This window comes from Argiope bruennichi, chromosome 1 (genome assembly GCF_947563725.1).
Source record: "Argiope bruennichi chromosome 1, qqArgBrue1.1, whole genome shotgun sequence".
NCBI lineage: Eukaryota > Metazoa > Arthropoda > Arachnida > Araneae > Araneidae > Argiope > Argiope bruennichi.
In genome coordinates this window covers 144,620,069-144,641,376 of record NC_079151.1, presented here as the reverse complement: position 1 = coordinate 144,641,376, position 21,308 = coordinate 144,620,069, and the positions used below count along the sequence as shown (strand labels likewise).

At 29.0% G+C, this 21,308-nt stretch overlaps 1 protein-coding gene across 4 annotated transcripts in view; it reads left to right on the top strand.

Annotated features, from left to right (window-relative positions):
* LOC129977072 (toll-like receptor 6) overlaps positions 1-21,308 on the top strand; it is a 201,326-nt gene that overhangs the window by 77,870 nt on the left and 102,148 nt on the right. For 2 of the 4 annotated variants that reach the window (XM_056090532.1, XM_056090531.1), the window contains one exon: positions 14,553-14,606. The exons of 1 other annotated variant lie outside the window; for it this stretch is intronic. The gene's annotated coding sequence lies outside the window, so the exon portion shown is untranslated. Of the gene's footprint in view, positions 1-5,013; positions 5,128-14,552; positions 14,607-21,308 lie in introns of those variants that run through there. One more of the 4 variants, XM_056090534.1, reaches the window with a different exon arrangement.

Here is a 21,308-nt window from a genome sequence, read left to right as displayed (position 1 = left end):
TTTTATTTTTTATCGTGGCCCAATCGAACGCGAAAGTGTCATGGCACTAGACAATGATTGATTGTGGAACAGGTACTCCGTCTGTCGTCGCCTCGACGGAGGATCAAAAAATAGTTAGGGAAAATATTTTATGGCAGCGAGCTTTGTTGTTCTTTCCGTTGTTTTTCACACATGTGTACGCACTTTATTCGAATAGGGAGTGTCCGTAAGGAGTCTGGCTGAAAGAGTAAGTCTGAGATAAAAATTATATTATGGATAAATAATTAATAAAATGATGGTTTCGGTATTCATCAACAAAAAGGGTGTGAAGACACATTAGGAGCTAAAGGATGATATGATGTATGGTTAGATTGTGAACAGTTGTAGGAATGTAACCGCAAAAACATGTTTTGCTATATAAGGAAATGTAATAGGTTGAATTAGCTTTGACTGCTATCATATTTCATTTTTGTGTCTTTTATTTTTTAATTTAAAGTGAGGGTGACAGAAATTAACACAGAAGTTATTAGATATTGAAAACACAGATGTAAGATAATTACAGCTTATATGTTGCAGCGAGAAAACAGTTTGAGTAAAAATGGCATTATAGTGAAGGTTTCAATATTCATCTGCAATAAGGTCGAAACATTCATTAGAATGCGAATGAATGAATGCATTAGGGATAACAACTACATGAAAATTGCATAGTTATAGAAATGTTACAGGAAATGTATGCATCTCTGTATTAACCCTCTTATTCTTAATCAGGGTTCAAACGGGGCCAACTGTTGCGCACAATGGAAAGACACGCCTACCTCAGGAACATCACGTGACCTCAACGGGACAATGGTAAATGGTTGTCCCGAACCATTTGTCACTGTCCCGCTGGAGTCACGTGATGTTCCTAAGGTATTCATGATTTTCCATTGAGCGCAATAGTTGGCTTCATGTGAACGCTGCTTCATGGTCCTTTTCTAATTCAGGTATTTCAGAATACTGGAGAAACAGAGTTTCTCCTTCAATAATAAGAAACACTATCATTCGCTCAAAAATCGCATTGACAATCCTTGTTTTTAAGGAGTTGGTTTACTAAAAATAATCCAGCTTAACTAATGGCTATTTAGTAAATGAAAGGACATCCTTTGATATTTTTTTATGAAAATTTTTCTGTTTTCCCTTAACCCATTTGGATGAATACCTCTAATGAGCAAATTATTCGTCACAAATATTTGCTCACTCACACTTAACGAAAGTACATTTCACAGAAACATCCAGGCATTTCGGGAACTCATCATAGTTTCGTGAAACAAACATTTGGAAAACATTTCACTACTGATAGAATTAAATATGCTATGTATTCAGTTAGGTTACACAATATCTAAAATAAGGATTCCTTCTTCTCAATGAATATCGAAAAAAAAAACTATCTTCATGGGGAAAAAAAAGCGTATAAAGTAAGTAAGTAATGCTTTCAATACACGCAGTAGTAAATAATTTTGTAATTGATTGATTTGATTTTGAGATGAGAGCTTGAGATTTAAAAAAAAAAAAATGCATTAACATTAACAAAAATGATAAACGCCGGCGTCATGGCATAGGGGTGGCACGTCTTCCCCATGATGTGGGTGTTCTTGGTTCGAGTTGGTCCGACTGATTTCAATATATATAAAACATAAAAAAATGGATGTAATGTGGTATGTGGTAAAATTCATAACAATTTATCTGTTTATAATTACAAGGAACAGTTCACGCGAGTTATTTAAGTTCATTGCAAGCTAAATTAACTATCGATAATCATTGAAAATTTTTTAAAACGCCATTCTGATTTATGGTAACGTATAACTGAATTAATAATGTATGACTATTAATGTTTATCTTAATTTAATCTTATAATAAAAGCTAGAATCCAGAATTATTAATCAACTCTCTATCTATCTGTACATAGATTTCCAAATTTTTTTAAAGTATTTTTTTGCATTTTACATCAGTGGGGTAACTAATATATAAATCATTTATTTAGGCAAAAACCATATTCTTAAGGAGTACAAATTTCTTATAAATCTATAACGAAACAACAACAGATATTGCACGATGATTTTTTTTTAGAAATGTTAGAAAAAGCAGGTGATTTCTAAAATTACATAAATTTCAAAAATGAGAAAATAAACATATATTTTTTCTTCTGTTTTATATTCATAATAGATGTTTCAAATATGTTTGATTCATTTTCTACTAAATAATAAATTTAACAAAGTTCATCTGAGCTAAAAAAAATGCAATTCTTAGTAATTAAACATACATTTATATTAACTGTAGATAAAAAATTAAATTTTTAACTCTGTATAATTATTCTACTCTGAATGTAAAAAAGATTTAAAATAATATTATCTTTAAATTTTAAGGTGAGGGTGAATTGAACATAAGTCAGTCATAAATAATGAGCATTTTTAAATAACGCATTCGACATCTAATTTTATTATATATCATGATTGTTTTCTTAATGGGTCACTAATTAAATTTCAACTGCACTAACAACAAACACGTTGTTATGTAAAAAAAATTGAAGAAAATATACAGCACTTAAGACACACGTGTGTTTGCAATCTAAAAATCGTTAAATAAGTAAAAACCACTTAAAAGATGTTTTAAGTCTGATATTGCATTTTTGTAAAGAATGAAAATGGCTACATTGTAAATCACTTTTAATGTTTTTGTGTTTATTATTTTTAGAACGAGGATTCAAGAGCGCCATAAAGTAAATAAAAAAGAATGGAAGTGCAAACAATAATCGTAAAACGTTCATAATACCCCGATGATGGATTGCTACCATTATAACCGGCGATGTCAAAAACGCAACTTAAATGTCGATCATTACCTCAAAATTGATTTAACCTTTCGCTGCCTTAAAAGAGACTGGATTTTATTTATTATTTTTTTCCAACACGGGAACTTAAAATGTGACTTATCATTGTCAAATTAATTAAAGAAGAAGTTGCGCTATATAAGAAAATATTGTTTTCTTTTTTTTTTATCTAAGTGGATTAAAATTATTTGTTTTAAATTAATTATAATCTATTTAAAAATCAATTTTATAAAAATGAATTTTCTTCTCGAATATTTTTCTGAAGTTTTGAAACACATTTGATTCCTCTCCTTTATTCCCACTTTTCTATATAACATGTTATGATGAAGAGGGTTGAAGTAAACACTTAGTTTTATTCCTTATTTATTTATTTATTTTTGCATTAGAAAAAAAATAAATTAGTTGTGATTTTCACATTAAAACAGTATTAATGTTCAAATGAAAAGATGCAGTTGACTCCATTGGAATAATCTAAATCATTTTCATAGTTCACAGTTGACTAATTAAATTCTGAATTGATAAATATGCTCTTATGATTAAGAAACTTGCATTATTTTCATAAAATATACACAAATAGATTATGATAACAGTCAATCAATAAAAGTAATCAATTAAAAGAAAGATCTTTCATTTTAAACAATTAATATAAATCAATTCAGTAATTAGAAATTTAAGGATATCAGGTGTTTTCGCCCCAAGGAAATTAGTATAATATATTTATTGCGTCGATCATACTGCCATTTACTTGTCAGAAACTGTCTTACATTCTTATAACTTATCGTATGGGCAAGCTTTCCTTTTGCTTATAATATATACGTATATCAGCATGTTCAACGTACTTATAGAAGTGCTCTTAGGTTCAGAACAAACAGTACGTTGGCAACTATGCGGCATCGAATGTGTTAAATTACGTGGCAAGCAATATAAGGAGAGTGAATTTCCTTTATTTAAATTAGCGTGCTGTTTTGAAGCAATATATGATATACAGGGTAGTTATAATTAAATTGCACTTTAAAATGGTCAAAAAAGAAAAACTACTCGACCAAATGTTATCAAACTTGGTAATACTTTAAAGGAGGTTATGGGAATTTCTTTTCAGCCAAAAACAGTTCAAAAACAAACCACCAGGGGAGAAAAGACGCTGTAATAATATTGTTAAGCATAATAGGACATAAACACATCGGTTTAAAATATGTTTTATCGTTTCTGAAACATGCATGTTCTATGCATGTTCATTGTGGCGTTCACCATTTTCTGAAAGCAAGTTAAATCGCATTACTTCAATCTCAATAATAGCTCTTAGCATATTAGGAGGAATGTTACGTACATGTCAGTGCATCGCATCTTTCAGACACGCCACATTTTTTAGATTATCACCATAACACACGATGAACATGCTCTGTAACAAGTTTCAGAAACAATGAAACACATTTTAAAACAATGTCTTCATGTCCTATTTTGCTTAGCAAAATTGAATGCAGCGCTATTTCCTCCCTGGTGTTTTTTTTGCGGAAAAGAAATTTCCATGACCTCCTTTAAATTATTACCAAGTTTGATAACATTTGTCCAGTAGTTTTTCTTTTATGACCATTTCAAAGTCTCATCTTTGACATCATATACATGCTTCCTCCTTTGGTTCTAGACACCAGAACAACTTAAGCAACAGTAGAACAAGTGAGCATTAGGTATAAATGTGCTTTGAACTCAATGTATCATCCTTAACATCATATACATACTTCATTCTTTGCTTCTAGTGCTTGTTTTCACTTCGTACCATGAGAGACTGATCTGGCCCCTTTCACGTCCTTTCTGTTTTTATCTAGAGTCAAGCGAAATTCTCTCCCAATCTCAGTGATAGATTGGGAGATTTAAAAATGCGAGAGATGAAAAAAAATGTCGAACAGATATTCGTTCAGAGTTTAAGGGCATGTAATAAGAACAACTAATAAATTAATGGTATTTATAACTTTAAAAATGCTATTTCTGAACCAACTGGACATCAAAGATAGCAATGTCGTTATTTTGGTTTCAGGGATTTTAATAACGGAGCAATCATATATAACCACCCTGCATAATCTAAATGGATATCATATATACCCATTTATTCATTTTTCTCGATAGCATTGATATTTTCCTTAGTAATATGGAATTCTTTCCTCTACAGGGTCTTACTCTCCTCAGTTGCGTTAGAAGACCTTTAGTTATTTCTCTTGAAAACCCTTGGGATCTTTATCGCCTCCCAAGGGATTTACTCTCTTCTGTCGATATTGGTGTCACCTACCCAGGTTACTCTTCTCTCTTATATTTTTGTTTTGTTTTGGTTCATTCTATCGATTCTTATTTTGTTATCTATAAAAAGAAAATAAGTTATTTTGTTACAGTTCTAAAGCACATGTTTAAACTATATTATTCCGAATGCTACTTTCTTGTCATTCGTAATTTTATAGGGTAATCTAGTGCTACATATGTGCCAATAAAGATGTGTCATTAACACAGCTTTATTAGGTTACTTTTGTAATCAAGGAATTCTAACAATTAACAATAACCTAACACAGATTATGTTTTTCTTCTATAAGATGAGATTTTTAAATAGAATTATTTCGTTAAAGAACTGCGTGTATGTAAGAGATTTTTAAATATTATTATCTTACATGCTGCTCCCCAAAAATTAGATGCTATTTCTAAGCCACAAAAAATTGCGATTAGTATCCAAATAGAAATGATGTATGTAAAGAAAAGTTATTTCAGCTAAATATATACATTTTTGTATGAAAAAATTTAAAAAAAAATTATTTAAATAATGACAATTTTTGAAGATGTTGATTATTTTTACACTGATATCAGAAAAAAATTACCACAACTCCGCCTTTAGTAGATATTTACAAATATCACTTGGCATTCAAAGTTTGGAAATGGATTGATAGGAATTTTTTAATGTATTTCTTAAACAACATATTAGTTATAAATAAAGAAGAGTAAAATCTGATTCTTTTTTACAGTCTTAGACCGCGGAATCTTAAAATTTAGCAAAATAAAATAAACTGAACCCATTATTCACATTTTATATATTTATCGACAAAGAGTTTGTGAAAGTTAATACTTTTTAACCTTTTATACTGCATCATCATTGATACTCTAATATTTAAATAAAAAGGAATCTTTAAATGATAACCTTTTTAAAAAAAATCTCTCTATTCCCAGTAAAAATTGCATGATTTTTGAAATTAGAATGCATTTCTTACAACGATGGTGAACGATTTATGAATTTGATTGATCATCATTTAATAACTGGTGAGTTTTCGAGCTGAAACAATAATTTTTTTTGTTCTTCAAATTTGCAGCAAATACAAAAAGAGCATCCTATTCCACTAGAGATGATACGGCATATGCAGTTTCATAGCATTCATTTGAAGCACAATTAGAGGGACCAGCAATACTAAAAGGAGGATCATTACTGGCCTTGCAAACAACGAGCATCTAAGGATGGAGGACGTTTTATTTTCTATTTTTTCCAGAGTTAATGGCCCCCTATCGATTAAGGGTGTCCTTACATCATTCTTGTTAGTTATTTCCTAGAGCAGTATACTTTTCGAAAGACATTTCTCCCTTTATGCGTCCAGGTTCTGACATTTATTACGGCCTCTGTTGTGCTGTAGGGAAACGGTGATTTTTTTGGCAACAGAATATTGTTTTTGTTCCTGCAAAATAATTATATAGTCATAAACACATTTTTGTAATTTCCTTGCAGGGTGAATTGCAATAATAATTAAATAAACTGAATATATATAAATGAAATAATAAAAAAATATAAGCATTATTAAATTCCGATTTAAAACTATTTCTGAATCAAACTAAAAAAGCCCCATTGTATTTAATGCAGCTACCTACTAAAATAATGATAAAAGTAAAAATGAATAAAAATAGAATAAAAAAATAAGATCAAAAATAAAGTAAGAATCCGACGTATCAAAAATAAAATAAGAATCCGGAGGGGTCAATATTGTTGGACCAAAAGTCAGACCCCTCATAGAAAAATTCCCTTGTTTTGAATCCCTACCTGAGAGTGACCCTTGAGAAAGTCGTCTGGCCGCATTCTTATTTTATGTTTGATTCTATTTTTATTCTTTTTTACTTTTATTAACTTGATATTTTTACTAATTAGGTTATATATATTATGCCAGCTTACGTTCCACATAAATTGGTTTTATTACCTTTATTGAACGGCAATAATCAAAAGTATACAAACCTCGAACGAACGTTTCAGACTACTTCATTGAGTATCAGCAAAATTAAGTGCAAATTTACAGCTGCACTTCATTCAAAGCTTCACTTAGCTAATTAATCGAGCAGCAAAATTCTGTTAGAAATTCTCGGAAAACAGTTTCTCGTTTCACCTAACATTTAATTTAATTAAAGGAAAGAAATATAAACGAAACAAAGATTCTGATGTAAAATAAAATTTAATCTAGTACCAAATTAAGTTTGGCTGTCGCCAGACACATTTTGACTTGCATCATTAAAGTGTAAAATCCGTTAGCTAATACAATATGGTATTACATGAAATAACTAGAAAATATGTGCACTGATAAATCATGATCAGTTATTTCATGAAATAATTAAGAATTCTATGAAATAACTGAATTATAAACTTTGATGTTAATAAATATTTATTTAAATATGCCAGGCAAGTAAATTGTAGCTGACTTATTCCATTTTATTTCTCAATCTTATTAAATAACAAAATCAAATTTCAATAAATATATTGCTTGTTAATAGTTTATCAACTAGAAAAATCAGTATTCCGGGGAAACAAGTTGATTGCTGAAGGCGGCGAGTTTAAGAAAACTCCTTTGTGGTATTTAGCTTTATTTATATAGACTTTTTTTTGAAATTAAAGAACTCTTATCATTTTGATTTCAATATGCTGAGAAGAAAAAAAGAATGATTATTTTCACTATTTCATGACAGTTACACTTTAAAACATATTATTCGCGGAGATCCTGAATATTATGCGCATTATTTCTTAGCATTCAAGCTGAGAAATAATTCACATTTCTCAAAATAATTACTGAAATGTGTAAGTCCTTTAATATAGTAAGGCTTTATATTAATTTCATTTCGTTGTCTGAGTTTACCCAACAAAGCTGATTCATTGGGAGAGGTTTTTTTTCTGTGGTGGGTAAAATGATACCTGTTACCGGTATTATTTATTAAACTTTATTTCATATGTCTGTTTTATCATCTATGAAATTATTTAGGAACTCAACCTGATTAAAATGAGACAATGAATAATGTAAATACTTTTGTATAGTTAACAAATGTAAATATTACATATTATTTGAAAAAAATACACAATAATAGTTAATAATATTTATAATAGCTGAGATACTGCTTGAATTTTAATACCTTTCGATTACAATAAAAAAAACTTGATTTAAGTGGCATGCGCAAAGATAAGATTATTTCAATCTGCATACCTATATTAGAATGATTAATGTACAACGAAGTATAATAATAATTATCATGTGTCGTGCAATTTAAAATACTTATGGAACATGAAATCGAAATAATTTAATGAAAAACTAATTCATTCAAGCAAAATTGAAACTGACGACAAGAATATCCTAGAATAATTGCCAGCTATGCCATTTGCATATATTTTTTTATTCAAATAATATTTTATACCCATTAATATTTTTCTGAAACCTTATTAGTAAAATTATATTACCAAATCAAATTGTAAATTCCAATGCCGCTTTATTTGCAGCAAAAATTTGAACGGAGAATCTGAGAATTCATGAATTCCCTTTAATCTCCCGTACAGGTCATATTATGGGCTTTAGGGATTATAGAAAGGATTCATTTAAATTTTTTTATAATATTCAATGTTTATACTGTGGAGTGTGATTACAAAATTACTTATTTTATAAACGCCTTTAAATGAACTTAAATGTTTAACCATCAATTACAACAAAATCAAAATTATTTACTTATCCATATTAAATATGAACTATTTTTTATAAAAAATATTCAGGAAGTAATTGGCCAAATATTTAAATCCTTTCTTAATAGGAAGAACGGTTGCAAACAAGATATGCATTCTTTGCTTCGTGCTGATTCTGCATTTTAATCTAATCAAATTGATTTGAACTTGCCCCAAAGAAATCAACATTTCTTCTAAGCAACATGTAAATACTCTTACTTCCTTGTGATGTTTCTAAGTGTAAGCAGATAAAGGTAGAAAGATGTATAATACATGTTCTCTTCAAGAGACCGTTTGTTTTTCACCAAACAGCATGTTTTAAAACAATTTATCTTTTCAAATGTCCATTCTCTCATAAATTATAAACGAAAACTCAAATCAATAGATATCTTAAGGAATATATGAAAGGTATGCATACGAAAAAAAGTTTGAGAAACATATCGTATGAAGTATATATCACCCGACAAAACTGCATATTAAAGGTATTTCCCTTGTCCACCAAATTATTTCCGACATGGTTACAAAATCTGGGCAGAAAATATGACCTATACTATTGGGGATTTCCCCCATAAATTTCACTTTAATATGGTTCATTGCCGACCCCATTTCGACGCTGCACAGTTGGGGAACACGGTCTGCTCCATCGATGATAGGGGCAAGGGTGCTAAAGATCAGAGATTGTATCACTCAAATTCATATCAAGCCTCGCACCATGCCCTTATTCATAAAAGTATATGACCCGTGACTTTCTCATTCCCTTCTCCAGAAAAAGGGCCAATGCTTGTTTCTTTTTGATTTTATGACTTGGAAAGCCGAATTCGTAGAAAATGTATAAAAATGTGATACACCTCGATTTCTAAGACATTTTCAACAGGAATTATCTTTCACAACATTTTATCAAAACTTGGCAGCGGTTTCGGAACGCTGAATGCCTAAAATATATTGGTAATAAATATATCTAAAAATAGTTCTTTTTACTTTTATTTTTACTCTTAGATGCTTAAAATATCCCTTATACACACTCAAAGGAAAAAACCTTTAAGGACACTTTAATCACCCTTACTTTTAATGAACACATATAAGAAAATTATTAATTTTTTTAACTATTTGACATTCACTTTTTTCTGTTTATGATGCATATTGAATAAATGATTAGTACTTTGCATACAGATTCTGAAGAAGCCTCAATACAAATATTCATAAAAACACACAATTTTTGCTTTCTCAAATGTGAATATATATAGTGAGAAAATTGTGTAATCAATATAAAATTTGCCAATGATATTTGTATTGAATTTCTCTGGTTTAAATCATTTCAACAGATTAAGGTTGTCGAATATAGGGGATATTTTCCAAAAAAAGTATTCGTGAGCACATGCCCTGCACTCCTGTTAGCAAAAAATTGAGGATTCTACTCAGGAAAAATCATTAAACCCTTTTCTTGAGTAGTCATCCAATTATTCACATCGAGCCACATCTTATTTTATACAATTTTAGATAGGCAATTCCATATCACGATTAAGAATATTTCTAAAAGAAAATAAAATTTATTTTCTTGATAAACTACTGATTCACAAGAAACTCATTGGATTTGCCCGTAATTGCTAAAATAAATTTGCTCTACATTTCCTCAAGAGCTACTGATCGCTCCCACACCACACGAATGTCTACTTTTCTTGACTGCCAAGCAAACAAGAAATCTTTTCTGCATAACTTTCAAGACAACGGGAAGGCGCTACCATGTGTGTTTAGGAAGGGGAGCTAATCCCAACAAACGTAAATAGATTTCTGAAGTGAGTTAATCACGCACCTCATTAGCGCAAGAAATGTATTTATATACTCATAGGGTCAATGAAATTTTGAGATGAAGGCAAGTTTTAAGCCCAGACAGACGTCATCGATTCAAACGCGTGTGTGTGATAGGCTTCAACAATCTACTGATATGCAGTGAAAATTTCTGTACATCTGATTAAGTAAATCAAACCGGGCCGTTCATTAGAAAAGTATATTTGGTTATTTTTGAGGTTTTAGTATATTTCAACAAGCTGGTAAATGTATATTTCATGTATGCTGAGCATGTATATTTCAAAAAACAAATAAAAATGTTTTCGAAAAGTATCAGTTGATAAAATGCGTTTCGGGAGAGTTTTATTTATCTAACTCAAAAATTTTGCAATAGCGCTATTTTTTGCATTCAAAATGGTGATGAACAACGAGGTTATTAATAAAAAAAACGCATCTGTTGTCAAAGAAGCATACGCAATAATAAAGCAATACTGGTAAAAGATGGTCAACCTTTTAAAAACGCATCTGCTGTCAAAGAAACATACGTAATAATAAAGTGATACTTTTAAAAGAAGGTCAACCTTTTAAAAACGCATCTGCTTTTAAAGAAACATGCAAAATAATAATGCAATACTGGTTAAATCAGGAAAAAAATTATATGCGATTAAAGGATGATGATGAAAATTGCCATTTATGCTTTATTCATTGCTTACGCAATTTCGAGTTTCAAAACCCTTAACCAAAAAAACATCGTTCTCACATGATAAAAAAAACAGTATATCACAATAAATATTCTATGAAATATGGAACATATTTCAGGTGATACAGATTCAGGTGTAACTTGCTAGATTACACTGCTTAGTGTATAGTGTAATAATAGTGTATTATTATATTTACTTCCGTCGGTATCATGATCTTAGCAATGGCATATGCTATCCAGAGCGTAATAATATTTTTCGCCTTTTCATCATATTTAGCTATTAAAGATAACACAAAAACAATAAAAACAATAACATTTTGTATTCATAAATATAATTTAAAATTTGCACTCTAAATATCTGAAAGTTACCTTGGTTAGGCCGTGTAATTTGATATATTTAATTCCATTTAATCCATTGTGTGCAACAAAAAAATCCAAAGAAATATCTTACTTAGGAAAACAGATTTTATGCGCTGTGCATGCCATTAAACATTTTTATACTTTTTCATATTTCCGAAGAAATTGTAGAAAAATGTTTAAGGCATTAACAGTCTGATGGCAATTTAGATAATTTAATTTCACATTCTGTTTCTTGAGTTCCTGAGCAGCATATTCCTTGTGCCATACATGGTAGTTTTAAGCTGCTTAATAAATGGAAAGAAGATGACACATAATCCTGAAGTTACCTCTTGAAACATATTCTCAATAATAATAATATGCAATTCGAAACATTTTTCATACACCAGTACTAATACATGAAAAATACTTTTTAAAAAAATTGCATCTCGAACACTTCTGGTGCCAAAATTCATTGTGTTTGCTAATAGCGCATTAGCATCTAGAGTGGTGGCCAAAATTGTGCACACTTTTGAAAATCGTTATGAAATTAGTATGCTTATAGAAAATGTTACATTTCACAAAATGCCAACTCGTACGTATCATTTTAAAGATAATTTAATGCTGATTTCAATACAAAAAGTAGAATTCAAATATTTGAAATACAAAAAAGTTATTCTTACTTTAATCTGAATAACAAACACAGTGATGAAATTGAGTGTCATTTCTAACTTTCCTGACAAATCACTGTTCTTGTTCCGGAAACCAATCAAATGTTAATAACTGCTATCAGACGCTTACATCACGTTTAAAGTTGTAACAAATCATTATTGTACTTTTTTTGTAGAAGGAAGACTGTTTTTCATGTAATCAAATTGCGTTAGAAATTTTGTTTAACTTTTTAATATATAGTTTGAATTTTTGTAAATAATTCTAATATTTAGTTAAGAAGCAATGACATCAAATAAAAGAATATATTGGACACCTAGAAAGAGAACTAAGATTATTATGTTACAAGAAAATGGTATTTCCTATGCTGAAATTGCAAGACAGGTGGATGGATCAGTGACTATATATGAAGTCCGAAAGCTTTGTTTACGATATCAGGAGACAATTTCGATTAAAAACAAAGCAAGAAATAGTTGAAAAAGGTAGAAGAATAAAATGACTATGTCTCTAAGATAGAAGAATGCCATCAACGGCCATCAGAGATCAATTTAATGATGCTGGCATTTATGTCAACAAAAAAATCCTTATCTCAAATTACAGCAGCGTATAAAAAGATTACAATAGGCAAAGGAACGCATTAATTGGACCGATGATTAGTGATTTCAATACGGAATGATGAACCATAGATATTGTTATTCGGTAATGATGGCGAAAATATGTAGGACGTAGAATAGGCAAAGAGCTAAATCCTGACTGCATTCAGGCAACTATGAAGAACTCAATTAGTGTTATGACTTGGTCATGCATGCCATGGTCTCCTTCATGTTATCTATGGGACATTAAATGCAAGAAAATACATTGACACTATTCTAGAGCCAAAACTTACACCTTCCGTCAGATATCTCTTTCCCAACAATACATCATTTATTTTGCAGCAGGATTCAACTGCTTGCCACACAGCAAAAATATCGAAAGCGTGGTTTAGTGCAAAGAACATTGAATTATTAACATGGTCAGAAAACCATCCTGACCTCAAAATTATTAAGAAATTATGGCACCGTTTGAAAACTCTTGTACATATGAAGCGTTCATCAAATAAAAGATAATTAATTGAGTCTATAATTGTTTCCTGACATCATGCAATAACGAAGGAAGAGCTTAAACCTCTTGTCAGCTCAATAAAACATTAGTGTGAAGCTGTAATAAAAAATAAAGGCTGCCTTACTAAGTACTGATAACTCACTGCAGTCATCAACATCTAATGTATCTCTATAATTATTGCTCCTCAACTTTTTTTGTATTGTAAATATTTGAATTTTGCTTTTTTTAAAAATAAGCCTTAAATTCTCTTTAAAATGACTTATAAGAGTTTGCATTTTGTGAAACGTAACATTTTATATAAGCATGCAAAGTTAGAAAACTTAAAAATTTTCAGAAATGTCCATAATTTTGGCCACCACTGTATGTTTTTAATGTAGCATGTTCACGGTTTTTAATAGACATAACAAAGATATAGTATTAAATTCCTTTTTCTATAATGATGGTAAGTAATAAGAGATGGGTATACAGGGCTGTTTCAGATGTTGACCTTTGGACTTCAACTTCAGTTTCTGCTTGCTACTATCGTAAGAGCTGTCATTCGGATTCTTACAGATGATAATTTAAAATGGAAGAGTCATGGTTAATTATCTTCCTCTCCCGGGGGGAGGGGTACACTAATTGATGAATGAAAAATGTCTAGATAACTCTTGTTCTCTTTACATCTTTCTTAAATGGTGTAGCAATAGTGGTTCTGTTGTGTTTGTCAAATATATGGATGACGGGAAGTATATCTTGATGATGATGAATATTGATGATGAGGATATCAATGATGAATATTTTATAAATAATCGCCATACCCATTCTATTGACGTAGTTATAATTTCATATTCAGAAGGCTAAGTTAAATAAATAAAAAATTATTCAATGATATCATGTATTCATTATCAAATTCATTTGGTGGTAAAAAGCAATAATGCGTATTTTAATATAACATTAGATAACTTTTTCTTCAAAAATGTATTCCCAGAAAGGTGTTTTTAAATGAAATTGTATCATTTTGTTAAAATGTTAAAAGGTATCATCGCCTTTCAAATAAAGTTTTAAAATTCTCTAGCACTACATTAATTAGAAATACAAATAAGTTTTTAATCTTATTTTTATTTTAATATTTTTATATAAGTTCAATTCTATTTCAGGGATTCAGAAGTTTCCTTGCTTCAATCAAGAATGATTTAATAATCGTACGTGAGGTAAGTTAATTAAATTTCTAATGATATTTAAGGATTTTTAAAACACTTAATCGCTTCTGGATGACGCCACGATTGAATATTTTATTTTCCCAGTAAAGGAAAAGATAAAGCATCCAGATAAAAGAATTTGCATTCAAGATATTTTCAGAGATAAAGTCAAATTTCTTTATTTGAAAGAATTTATTCAAAATACTAATTAAAAATTTAAAAATGTTTGCATGTTAGGAGTAAGTAATTTTTATTTCAAGAATAATCACATCTAATAATTATAATTCTGGATTATAAAATGCAAACATTGTGTTTCCTCTAGAAATCAAGAAATACATAAATATATTTTTAAATTTTCACATTAAGAATTAATGCGATATATATATATAGTTAAACATTCAATTACAAATGCAATGCATATAAAATGATATGCAGAAGCATATGCATTGAAATTTATCATAAATATTGCTTATTCTATAATTTAATTATATGTGGAAACTTTACATAAATGGAAATGGGATGTGGAATTCTCATTTTAATGAAAGACCAAAGCAGTAAAAATATTACAAATAAGTATACTAACGTTGGAAATGTATTAAAATTTATATTAATGCTGAGATAACTAAAATAATATGAATAGTTATTTACAACGAAATGTCTTCTTTGATTACATATCAACAATTTTTCACTTAATTTAGCTTAGAGGTAGAAGCTGGAAGCGAAAATTTACCTCATGTAACCTAGTATGATGCCTGTCTTATTTCAGCGTCCAAGAATACTGGTTACTACTTTTAAGAAGACAAAAAAGATTTCAATAAAAATGAGACAAATGTCTACTTTTCAGATATTTTTCTGAAGCGTTCGTATCTTTAACTTGTCTATCCTACTTTTTAAGTTGAGATTGATCATTCTTGTTGGTATCGTCAATCATCTGGAATTGTATTAACTGAATAATTTCCTTTGACTTTATATGATGTTTTCACTGTTTAATGATTTCAATATCCAAACAAATTCATTCTCGTATTTCTATTGTTGTTAACCCTTAACTGGGGATGTGCGGTCTGTGAGACCGCTACCGATGGATTTTCGGTCACCCCTATTCTATTTTTAGTTCAATTGAATGGATTGACCCTGTAGCTTTCTGTTTTGTGACCTTCAATACACGTGCACTTTTTCAACCGATGTAATTTGAGAAGAAAATGTATGTTCCAACGCATTTACTTTTTTCAGTGATAATATATCTTGAAAAATTTCTAAAACATATTTATATATCAAGAAAAATATCTGCAAAATATATTGGAAGTATTTCATACTAATACATTCATTAGAAAATTTAATTTGAATGTAAATGAAATGAGGTCTCGTAGGCCCACCTCCCCAGTTAAGGGTTAATGTGATTAATAGGTTATTATCAACGCTAATCGCCGTCATTATTAAAAATTACCGATTAATCATATAAGATAAATACATATAAAGGAAAAACAGACAGAATGAGAGAGATACTAACCACCTTTTTGACCAGCTAATTTATTTTAAATATTAGTCGTTGGTTCCTTTTAATTATATCTCTTATGTATAATTTGACCATTCTTAATCATTCAACAGTATATCTATGTGTCATTTGTAAATTTCAAATTGAATTAATGTTATTTTAATTGAAATACATCTGTAATGCTGTTTGTATCTTTACACTTATTTAATTTAATCTATAGCAGATTCAATTAATTGTTTTTTCTAAAAAAAATATATATATCACAAAAGCAGGAATTTGAATCTATTTTTTTTTTTAAATTTCAATATGATAAAAATATGACAAATGCAACGGGTATTTGAAAGGACAAAAATGATTGAAGGGAAAAATAAATAAAACAGAAATGTATTTCTCATATAAAAACGTTGCTTCAAGAGCACTTATACAGTGAAATCAACCTATATAATGCAAAATGCAACTATCTGCATTATTTTACATCTAATTTTATGTTATCCTATAATTTTCTTTTTTATTCCCCGTGATGAATTTAAAATTTAACTTGTACGATGCAATTTGCGTGCAGAATATGAACACTTCCTACAGTATTTTATAAGGATTAATAAAAGCTACAAAAAAATAACGTCCACGATAATCCTTCATATTTGGGTTCATTTTGTAGCATATTTAAAGTTTTAGAAGGTTTTGTTTATATAAAACATTAAAAAATAATAAAAAAATCAGACAGCATAAATTCTTTTTGGTATTGCCAACTAATATGAAAATATTGACAGAAATTTCACTCCTTGCTTTTTAGCAATTAAAGAAAAAAAATAATTGGTAAAAAATGATGAAAGTAATTTGGATTTTATTACAATGACGTAAGTGTAATTCTCTTGCAAATAAATATTTTTTTAAAAAAAATGACAAAGTTAACATTATAAAAGAGCGACAACTAAAGTTTTATCATTAAAGTATTTTTTTTTAATTTTAAACTAGTATTAAATTATATCTGAGTACTAAACTTTTCGGAAGAAATTGAGAAATAACTACAGAATTCCTTTGAAATTGTAATTAATAAAAATCTAATGAAAATTTCAAAAAATACTCTTCCATAGTGTTAAATTCTTTTTTTTTTTCAAACATATTTATAGGAAAAATTTTAGCTCATACAATATTGGTACTTCATTAGATCGGAAATTCATACAATATTGGTAAAGTTATTTTATTTCTTCATTTTTACAAACATCCATTCATTACCAGATTAAATATGAAATGCCAAAAATATGAAAATTTAGTATCAAATTAATATTAGTATCTGATGAATTCTATGAGAAAGTGTTAGATGCAAAATTTAAGATCTGTTCATTTGTTCAATTTAAACTATAACAAATTCAATTAATTGCTTATTCTAAAATAAACCTATATCATAAAAGCAGATATTAGGGGATAAATTTTTCCTATCAATATTATAAAAATAAGACAAATTCAACAGGTTTTTTGAAGGGGCAAAAAAATAATTGAAGGAAAAAAACAAATAAATGTACAAGTAAATGAATTGAAGGAAAAAACAAATAAATGTACAAGTAATGAACAAGTAAATGTACTTCTCAAGTAATAAAGTTGTCTCAAGAGCACTTTCAAAAAAATCCATTTGCTGTTTAATTAGTTATTATATTTTTAAATGGTAAACGCTTAATATTACCTTCATTAGTATAATAAGCAAACAGCTTTGAATTTTTTTTGTGTCAGTCGGCATTTTAATCAATTCTAAAAGGCAAGGGAGTAAATTAATAATTTTGAATTCATATTGCTAAAATTTATTTTTGTTTTATTCATTTATGGGCGTGAAGTTAAACAGCCATAAAAAGTCTTTTTAATGACTGAGAAATTTGAAAAAAATCCGTGAGTAAACATGTTTATGCACATAAAAGAAGACAAATAAGGTACATAAATAAGAAATAAATATACAGTTTTAAGCATGACAAAAAACACGGATCTCCAAAAAAACTCTCGCTCTGTTTGTTTATCAGAAACTGATGAAAAAATATCGATTCAACCATGCGATCGAAATCTCTAAGGTATCGTCAAACTTTATTCTATGCCATTCCCCAGAGTTCATAGAAATTTCAGCTTTGGATTCCGTCAATAAATTCTTAAGATAGTATATCTGGAAATGCCATATAGGATGCTGCTCAACCGAAAGAATTGCCTTCCATAAAAAAATAGAGAGGCAACAATTTCCAGTGAATATTGTAACGTCCTCCTTTTTGTATTGTAAAATAAATCCCGACTCGTTGCAGTTGAAGTTTGAGCAAGTACATCGATGAATCTCTTATGATTTTATCACAGTTATAAATCAAGATGAGTTAAAGTAAGAATAGAGACGTTTTCTTTTCCTTCCCTTAACATCTCGGAATGAGATTATTTGCGAGAAATTTTCATCAATTTTCATGAATAGGAATTTAGTTTGAAGTTCTAGAATTATTAAATTAATACTGGTGGGAATCTTCGTTTTTTAATGCGGTTGTTAGATTGATTTTGTACTGATTCAGTATAATCATACTTTGAAACATCACGCATTCGAAGAATAAAATTACCCGTTACAAAAATAAAAACATAGTAATAATTTTGAATACTGACAGAATATTTTTATGTTTTTTTTGTATTGTAAAATAAATTCCGATTAATTGTAAATGAAGTCTGTGAAATTGCATGATTACTATACACCAAAATAAAATAAAATTTCAGCTAAAATAAATCAGCAGCTAAAATAAAAATTCATATATTTCCAGCCTTATCTATCAATTCTGAAAAATCTCAATGAAAAAAAAATATTTTTTTTTTCTTACAAAGGAATAGTACTTGAAGGAAGACACATCTTAAATAAATGAAAATAGAAGTTTTTACTTTTATTTTTTGCCAGATTAATCTATGATTTTAATTTGAACATTTTGCAAATGATTCAAAGAATTAATTCAAGATCATTAGTGCAATGACAATACAAATTACAATGATAGTATATTTCGTATTGTATTTTGTAAATAACTATACATTTTTTGAAAGATTTTTAATATAAACTTGGAAAACTTAATCATGCTGTTGCTTAATCATGTTACTGTTTTGAATATTTTGACGTCTAAATTGATCAATTTTACTATTCATAATCGAACAACAATTAGCATTAAATTTGTGTTCATAAATATAAAATCAAAATTTAGGGAAAAATATTTTTGTATTAATATTTGAAACAAGATCAAGGGATTACAGATTTCAAATTATCAATGACTTGATATGACATTAAAGTTAAATTTTCTAACAGTGTTTAAATCCAATTATAATAAGTTTCGGTTTGTAATGAAATGATTGATATTTTTGGAATGACATTCTAACTTTAGTTTGTGATTAGATGATGAGAATGACCTAAGAATGAGCAGCTCACATTCAAATTTATAAGTCATACAATCGAGAGACACTCTTCATCCAATCTACAGAATATCTGTAATTGTAAAAGTCTGAATTCTTCTGAGATAATAAGAAAATTTTCTACAAGACCATTTAGATCCTCGCCAAATTCTCAGGCATACAAGTATGAAATGGTTACAGCCATCCTGAAGATCATCTGTAGATGCAGCTCTTGAATCCGGAACCGAACATAGTAAAAAGAAATCTATATTCAATTGTTAGACTAAATAAAACAAATCTAAACTCCCCATATGTGGAGAGTGATAAACAAGGTCCATATTTCAGGTATTCCGTGAAAATGAGGCAAGGTAAGTACTATTAAAATGAAATCGAAATTTCTCTCCTAATCTTATTGGACCTTCTCCAAAGTTTCAAGGGACATTGGCTTGTAGTAGTATGTTTGTACAGCAGATTTTCCTTGGAAACAGATCTAAATGTTTCCAAAGTTAAAAATGACATTTCCATCTAGAATCGAAAAAATAATCACAAAAAAGTTCCAAAAGAAGAAATCCATCGCCACCAATCTCGTCGAAAGTGGAAACAAAAACAATGAAAAGCGATAACCATCAATCCGTGAAATCGCCAATGATTCTTTCAGTAGTTTTCTGCGAAACATATCAAGACCAGTGATCCAAATGGAGAGATAAATACTCCCAATAACAGGTTGGTACAAAGGTGACCTTTAAGACAGAAAACGAAATCATCACCTATCTGGAATATTTTTTTCTGGACAAAATCGAACCTATTTTTTTCAACCGATGTGTCGGTGAATCAAAGCAACGAAAAAGGAATTTTTTTCCCAAGAATAAGATTCGATATTTCAAAAAATAATGATCCAAATGACTTTTTAAACGATATGTGATAAAATGAAAAAAAAAAATGAATTTTACAAGAGAACATTTTTAACAATATGAATTAATGACGCCGAGAGAAATACGAAAAGAACTTTGCAGTGACAAAGACAAATGAAACGAATTTCCTATTTGACATTTTTTTCTTCATAATTGTCCTTTAATTGATGATTATCATAATGTATTTTAAATTTAAATAAAAAATCTCCCCTTTTCACTCAAATTTCGTAAAGGAATCTTAATTTAAGTTCTACTTTGTTAAAATGTCTGGCATGATTCCTTTATCGACTGTGCAATCTTGTCATATATATTTCTTCTAAATTCATATTAAATTTCCAAATATTACACATTTAAAAAAAAAGAAAAAAAAGTATTGAGTTAGTAAACTTGAGATATAAAATTTCTGATGAGCTAATAAAGGTTTTAAGTTGCATTAATTAATGTGAATTACGAAATTTTGCTCCATGTTATTAATTGTTCGTACGAATGTTATTATAAATAGCAAACATTTTTTGAACACTTGCTTTTACTTATACATGTTTTCTTCACATAAATATATTTCTCACGTAAGATAAGAAATATTACCGACAATTTATTTCCATTCACTGGAGATAACAGAACCATTTATTTCTAGGAAACCTCCCCATTTAATTAAGAATCCTCTAAAATAATTAAAATGACTGGTTGCAGCATGGTACCGTTCAGGCCTGTTGTCGGGTTGGTATTTACGTGGCATGATTTGTAATACCAATATCGTATATATTATCAAGAATAGTGAGTTTTTTTTAAACCTGAGTATAGATTAGAAGCATTTAAAAAAATAACTTTTCTTTGTTTTAAAATGTTGTAAAAAATAAAAGTAATTAATTTCTAATCCAACCTTTACGGTTTTATCATAAAATGAAATTCCCGGCAATTAATCTTCCTAAT